Source organism: Temnothorax nylanderi, unplaced genomic scaffold, assembly GCF_030848795.1.
Source record: "Temnothorax nylanderi isolate EJ_2023f unplaced genomic scaffold, tnyl_v1.0 TNYL_tig0394_pilon, whole genome shotgun sequence".
Classification (NCBI taxonomy): Eukaryota; Metazoa; Arthropoda; class Insecta; order Hymenoptera; family Formicidae; genus Temnothorax; species Temnothorax nylanderi.
Genome location: NW_027249456.1, coordinates 81,712 through 90,240, shown reverse-complemented (window position 1 = coordinate 90,240; position 8,529 = coordinate 81,712).

Below are 8,529 nucleotides of genomic sequence, written 5' to 3'. Positions count from 1 at the left end.
TTGAAATCTCAAAAATGCCGGGGTTGAACCGCCACCCCCCCCCCCGGGGCTAATCCGCCACACTGCATTTTCAATACATATACGTACATCTAATCCTGAAAAATGATAGGATACATTTTAATAATTGTTTTTTAAGAGAAAAATATAAAAATTTATTTAAAATTTTTATGCAAAACATTATTAAAAAATAATTGTTTTACCTATTCCATAAAACAATTTAGGCACGTGAATACAGAGGTTAACCAAATCGTAAACTCCCCAACGGCACGTCACATGGTCAACGCGGGCAACCACGGGGAATACGCGTGACGGCGTTCCGGTGCCATAGGATCAGCGCGGACCCTCGAGCAACCTAACCAAGCCGCGTTTCTCGCGGGGGAGCGATAAATAGCGACAGGGGGGTTAGAAAAGCTCGCGGTGGAGCGCGACCATTTTACCGACTCGACGGCGTCCTCGCGCCGATTCCTCGACGCGCCGACGACGACGACGACGACGGCCACGACCACCACGACGACGACGGCCACGACCACCACGACGACGACGGCCACGACCACCACGACGACAACGGCCACGACCACCACGACGACGACGACGACGACGACGATGACCACCACGACGACGACGACGACGACGACGACGACGACGACGACGACGATGACCACCACCGACACCACCACCACTACAACGGCGGCGACAATGACGCCGAGACGATGCGGCGAATGCTGGACGATGCGGTCGCACGCGCGACTGTCACTGACACAACGACCAACAACGACGATTTACCGCGGCCGGGAGTCGGGACGATCTACAGCGCGCGCGGCATGTCAACTCTCGCGCGGAAATCGCGGGATCTCAGAGCCGTGCCGTGCCTCGCCGTACCTCGCCGACGTGCCGTGGGCGTGAGCGATCTCGAAAACAACGGTCCGCCATCTTTTCGGTCGGCCAAAACACCCGTTTTGCGACGATACGTGCGTACCATTTCCCTCCTACACAAACTGACGCACGTGCAAGGGAAAACAGAATCACGCTCGAGGGAAACCTAACCTGAAATCGCCGTGAGCTGAAGTCGTGCGCCCGGCGCGCCACAGTGACGAGACTGGCGGACCAGCCCCGGGTGCTTACTGGCGGATAAGCCCCAAACATAAGTTTCAGGTTTGATCGCCCACGAAATATTAGACATCAACGATAATGAAAAAACTACACTGGATTCGTGTTCAGCATGCATTACTCTTTATAATCACGTACCTCGAGATTTGGAGAGCAAACATTATTGCAGATATTACAATATTTCCACGCACAGAAAATTTCACTTTCACCTTCCGAAAACACGTTTGCCCTCGTAAAAATCATAACACGGCAGGTAACCTGCCGAAACTCCGTTGGTCACATGGGTACCATAAGCAGCGTTTACAATGTTAATAGCGAGTTCGCACAATATACAGGTTCCGAGATATTTGATTTGGCGGTTCAACCCCGTTGGCGGTTTAGCCCCGGTCTCCCCTATATTTTTTTAATGTTTCAGAGAGTGTATCTCTAACCATCAATGTCGACTTAGGCCCAGTTTCACAAGTGTCGGTTAACTTTTAATCTTAGATTAACTCACTCTTCGTCTCCTTCTAACGTCCCCCTTAGAAAGAGACGAAGAGTGAGTTAATCTAAGATTAAAAGTTAACCGACACTTGTGAAACTGGGCCTTAGAGGATTATGTCTGTAGAATATTCTGATCCTCTAACAATAATTTTTTATTTTAGCAAAGTCTCGTTGTTGGACGCGAGGGTTCTAAAATAGACAGGGTTCTTTAGGCCAAATCCAATTATCAATAAAGTAAAATGTGATATAAAATAATGTAAAATCTCATAAAGTGAGAGAATGTAAATGTAATGTTTTATTATAAAATAACAATAAATATTTTAAAATTGAAAAATCTTCCTATACTTATCTTCCCGATAAATCATGTAATGGTCATCACCTGCGATGATGTTTAAAACTTTCAAAGAACTTTGTTCCCAATTGCAAATAACACTTAATATAATACTAAAAAGCAACGTACATTAAAATAATGTTTAACGCATTACATTTGTTTTGCTTTTTCACTTAACTTTTGCATATACTTACAATAGATTGGGCAGTAAAAATAAAATCAATAACTCAATAACATAAATGTTTTGTCGTTTATAGATCTTCACAAGTTCGAATTCCATTTCAACGATGACAAAATCTTTTCCTGCTCATATTTTTTATTGTTTCTATCGTATATCGACTGATATCTTTCAGAAGATCGTATCTCAAAAACTGTCACTTTACAGGATTCGTAAATTTTTGTTTTGTTGATAAGCAACAAACAAGATAGTTTGCTTTACTGTTCAAAAGTATAGTGATTTGGAATTAAAATACAGCTTTATATATTGTTTAATTTGATATTATTCGTGGGAAACAAACGCAAAAACGCAATTTTTATAGATACGACGCACTTCAAAATTGTAATCAAAGGAACAAGATACGACATATTTATTTTTAAATAACATTTATTATTGTCATTTAAAAATAAATATGTCGTATCTTGTTCATTTGATTATAATTTTGAAGTGCAAATTTGTCGTATCTACAAATACGAGAAAATGCGAGAAAATTTCGACAACTATAATTCATTTTTGGTAATCTATTTCAAGATAGGATGTAGACGTGTGTGTGTGAAGCTAGCGTCTCATTTTGCGAAAACTCACAAATTATTGAGAGTTTTGACTTCTTTTTCAATAGTTCTAGAGTTCCTGATAGTTTAAACAAATAGTTCTGGCCATTAAAGCCAAAAAACGCGTCCGTACAAACTGAGACGCTATTAGGTTCACGCACCGTCTCACTTTGTCCTACACAAGTTCCACACCTGTATCTCATCAGATTTTGCGAGATCTATAGTTCTATAACAGTTCTATAAAGAGTTCTGCCATATAAAAGCAAAAAAATTAATTATAAGGTACTAAAAAAAATTACAATGTAACGAGTGTACCGAGTTGAGACGCCAGTTGAAATCTCGGAGTTCCGGTTTATGTAAAATATTTTTCGAGTAGTTCTGAGCATATTGAATCATTTTCTAAAGAGTTCCGAGCGTTAGAATCTTTGTGTTATATTTTAAAAAATTAATATTAACCGAAAAGTACTCATGACGGAAAACGATGAGACGCTGTACGAAATCTCGGAGTTCCGGTTTATATAAAATATTTTTCGAGTAGTTCTGAGCATATAGAAGCATTTTCTAAAGAGTTCCCGGCACTAGCAATGTTGTATAATTTTAAATAAATTAATAACGCTCGAAAGTCAGGAATTTATCAAAAATGGGTGAGACGCTGGCCGTATTTCGACAGTTCTGCGAGTTCTATTACAATTTTCGTGTAGTTCTGAACGTGTTCTAACGTTTTCTAAAGAGTTCTGGCGATAAGCGTTATTTAATCATTTTTTAAATAATTTTTATTGCCCGAGAAAGACGCATTTACGGGTATATGGGTGAGACGCTCGATAAATTCCTGATTTTCGTTATTAATTTATTTAAAAATTATACAACATTGCCAATGCCCGGAACTCTTTAGAAATTGCTTCAATATACTTAGAACTATACGAAAAATATTTTATATAAGCCAGAACTCCGACATTTCCTACAGCGTCTCACCCATATACCCGTAAATGCGTCTTTCTCGGGCGATAAAAATTATTTAAAAAATGATTAAATAACGCTTATCGCCAGAAGTCTTTAGAAAACGTTAGAACACGTTCAGAACTACACGAAAATTGTAATAGAACTCACAGAACTGTCGAAATACGGCCAGCGTCTCACCTATTTTCGATAAATTCCTGACTTTCGAGCGTTATTAATTTATTTAAAATTATACAACATTGCTAGTGCCGGGAACTCTTTAGAAAATGCTTCTATATATCCTCAGAACTACTCGAAAAATATTTTATATGAACCGGAACTCCGAAATTTCGCACAGCGTCTCATCGTTTTCCGTCATGAGTACTTTTCGGTTAATATTAATTTTTTAAAATATAACACAAAGATTCTAACGCTCGGAACTGTTTAGAAAATGCTTCAATATGCTCAGAACTACTCGAAAAATATTTTACACAAACCGGAACTCCGAGATTTCAACTGGCGTCTCAACTCGGTATACTCGTTACATTGTAATTTCTTTTTAGTACCTTATAATTAATTTTTTTGCTTTTATATGGCAGAACTCTTTATAGAACTGTTATAGAACTATAGATCTCGCAAAATCTGATGAGATACAGTGGTGGAACTTGTGTAGGACAAAGTGAGACGCTACGTGAACCTAGCGTCTCAGTTTGTACTGACGCGTTTTTTGGCTTTAATGGCCAGAACTATTTGTTTAAACTATCAGGAACTCTAGAACTATTGAAAAGGAAGTCAGAACTCTCAATAATTTGTGTTTCCGCAAAATGAGACGCTAGCTTCACACACACGATGTAGACACTTAGCTTCGGGGAAGCAGAAAAACCGGAAATTGTGTAAAATCGACCTCGAATTGTGTAAGATACGACCTCCCGAAAGATATCAGTCGATATGTGAAAAATATATTTCTTGATTAAATTAATAAATTAAAATTTAAGAAATTAATAATAAAATAAAAATTAATTTTATAAACTGAAATTAAAAATATTAGATATTAATTAAAATTTAAATAAAAATAAAAATTATAATCAATAATTTTATAAACTATAAATTAAAAATATTTTTGTAACATTCTTTGCGGTGTGTGTAGAGATGGGTATAGTATCGGTATTGTTAAATATTGATTATCAATTTAATTATGTAATTGTACGTTTCAGTTTCAGACTGCGTTTCAAGATTAAAAGTACGGCGCGTGTAGTTGACGAAGCGAAAGAATATACTTTTAAAATTCACATGAAAAATTGTTACTATATAGGTGAACAAAATTCAGCCTGACCGTATTTGGCAGTTTAATTTGATGAAAATATTAATTTTATGAAATTACCAGGGAAATTACATAAAAGTTTATTTGAAATTTTAATTGATATACAAACATGAAACTTTCCTACACAGTATAAATAATAAATATAATTAATAGAATAAGTTTATTAAAGAAGCATCGCGAATTAAAATATTTATCCTTTATTTGTTCTTAAAAGAAATTTCTTATGTCATTTATGATTAAAAATATATAATTGATGCATGATTATTAACACCGAGATTAATACAAAAGTTAAGGGTTTTTTTTAAATAACCGCAATATTAATCGGATGGCAATAAAGTTAATTAATTAAAATACTTACAAAACAGTAAAAGACTTTTCGATTCAGTTTTACCCGCTTTAACTGCCCATCACGGGCATCACGAGCAGTGATCCGCTTATTACTTGACACCCTGTATGTATACACACATATAAGATACTTGATACCACATGGTATTTCCAAGGAAATGATTCGATAAACAAACTTGTATTAGGCAGTGTATTACTGTTTATCACACTATTTATTATATTTTTATTTAATTTTGTAAAGATTAAACCTGTATAAACAAACTTAACCTCTAACTACCGGCCAAATATGACATGTGAGCAGAGCAATAGAGCAGACCAGCGCGCGCGATAACATCGTGCACGACGAGCGATATCCAATGAGCGTGCAGCAATGAACAGAACAGCCGGTCGATTCTGTATCTTGGGACGAGGTGAAAATTACAAAAGTGAGGAAATTCACTAGAGAATCTACAATTTCATTTGTCGAAATCTAGTAAATCTGTTCACTTTTGTAATTTTCACCTCGTCTCAAAATACAGAATCGACCTCCAGCTGTACGTTCTGCCGGAGCTCAATAGAGGTAACTGGAAATCACTAAAATTCCCCATGCGGATGCATGTCATTGGTTAATCAATTTCCTCTGTAACTTAGTCGATAGCCAATAAGAGAACGTATAAATGTAATATATCGTTTTTTCGCTTTTTATTTAACACAACGATTAATGATAATTATAAGCTATAAACCTTGCTTGATCAATAAGAAACTTATATACGGAAGCACATATCATAGTATGTTGTAGTTATCGAGAACTAAGGTAACAAAGGTTCGGCCCCAGTGAAACGCATACTCCCTCGTCTTCGCCAACCGAAGGTTGGCAGCAGTCGGGAGAAAAATAGCGGATATTAAAAATAAAAATGAAAGAATTTTTACTTTTGATATCCGGCCGCTATATGGCTCCGACATTTTGAATTTATCAACTGAATTTAACATCAGATTAATATTTAGCAACCTGAAAAACTCTTAAGTTTGAATAACAAAAAAAATTTCATAGTTTCTTAATTATATGTATAATGGTCTATATAAGTCGCAACTTTGATGCAATAGACTCTATGTTAATCATCAATATCTTTTTAACTACAATTGACATAACAAATTTCTAAGGGCTGAAAGTCCTAACAATTAACATACTTAATTTTGATTGCAATATAACTTCTCTAACACGTCACGCGGAGTTCTCGGCTTAGAGATCAGTGCTCTGATTCTATAACTATTAACAACAATTCATTATCATTATATTGTCATTGCGCAGCTTTTTTATCATATATTATATCTGCACAACGATAATATAACGATGATAATGAAACTGTAGTTATAAGAGTTACAGAAAATAGCCTTAACGACGCGACTTATCGAGCGACTTCGTCCGAAAATGACCCGGCGCTTTATCTTAAGAACGTAGTTACTGCATTGGCCGCTACACGGTATGGCGCTGAAACCAGTGAGAAATGCTGGTCTCGTCTCAACCCGGACCTTTGGCTATCTGTCTATTAATCTGTGGTACTGGTAATTCGGGCTGCGCGTGTGCTGACCAGCCCGGTTGTAATCGGATTGGTTGGGATGACGTCGGGCACTGGAGGAGGATAGCCACAGGTCGAACATGAGTTTCGCGAGTTCGATGTCGAGACTCGGAATCGTCTGTAGACGACTTAGGACTTAGGGAGCCGCGGAATCACGCGACACGCGCCCACGCGACGCGCGACACCTGCTATTCGTCGCGGGGTCGCGGGAGGGGATATCGACCCTCCGCGAAGATCACATAAATAAGATGAAACGATCGATGCTTGCTTCAATAATCCCTCGATTATTAGAAGAAGAGACAACAGGACGACATGGCAGCATACACAAGCGAAGAATATTACGGCATGATGATGGCACTCAGAGAGTGCAACGGCCAGGTTGCCGTTGCTGCTAGAAGATACGCCGAGTTGTATCCCGCTCGAGCAAGACATCCGTCGGCTCCCGTTATACTTGCGACGGCTTAAAGGCTTTATGAGACTGGCAGCGTCTTACCAAAGAAACAAGACACCGGTAGAAATCGTGATGCCAGAAATTTGCGGAATGTCGAGACAATCATTCGCGCTGTCCGGCAAGGACCCGAAAAAAGTATTCGCGTCATTGCTCGACAGCTCGGTTTATCGTATTCGACTGTTCAGAGAACTCTGAAAGAAGAGAAATTGCACGACTATCATTACACCAGCGTGCAAGATTTACGAGAGGGAGATTATGAAAACAGAAGAAGATTCTGCGAAAATTTCCTGGCGAGAGTAGATGAGGATCCGGAATTCCCTTCTCGTGTAATATTCAGTGATAAATCGCTATTTACACGGGAAGGAGTTTTCAACTCGCACAATATGCATGTGTGGAGCGACGAGAATCCTCGAGTCACTCGAGTCAGAAATTTTCAAGTTCGATGGAAATTAAATGTGTGGGCTGGGATAATGGGCACGAAAATCCTAGGCCCAGTTATCCTTCCTGAAATTTTAAATGGTGCATCGTACGCGGAATTTTTGGCAGACAATATGCCAGAGTTTTTAGAAGAGATACCATTGGCGGAGAGAGGAAGAATTGTATTTCAACAAGATGGTGCTGGTCCACACAACGCAAGAGTGGTTACAAATTATTTAAATCAGCAATTTCCTGGACGTTGGATGGGCCGATATGGCCCGATACGTTGGCCCGCAAGATTCCCGGACCTCAATCCGTTAGATTTTTTTTGTGGGGATACTGCAAAGAAATCATTTATAAAAAGCTTCCCGAGAACGTGAAAGAATTAAATGATAAACTCCACAATGCTATTTGGGCTATCGAAGACGACATTATGGAGAAGATTCCGACAAACCTGTTGAGATGCATGAGAGCATGTATTGCGATGAACGGTGGCCACTTCGAACATTTGCTGTAATTAAAGTATCTCTTCCAAAAATAACAAATCTGCCCTTTTCAGGGCAACCAAATATTTTATTACGAGGAACATTCTCTCCGAGTTTGCAATAATAATCTGTTCTGGAAGCGAAGTAAGAAGCGCGAATTCCGTGTTTAAAATTCGGAGGCATTAACCAATCAGATATTTACATTCGATACCGCTAGTACCGAGTGTATCGTGAAATCGGTTTCTCGAAAAGATACGCGTCGGGAGCCTAGAGATGGCGCGCACTCCTACACCTCTCTACACTTAAAGGATACCAGTGCATCTTGCTGT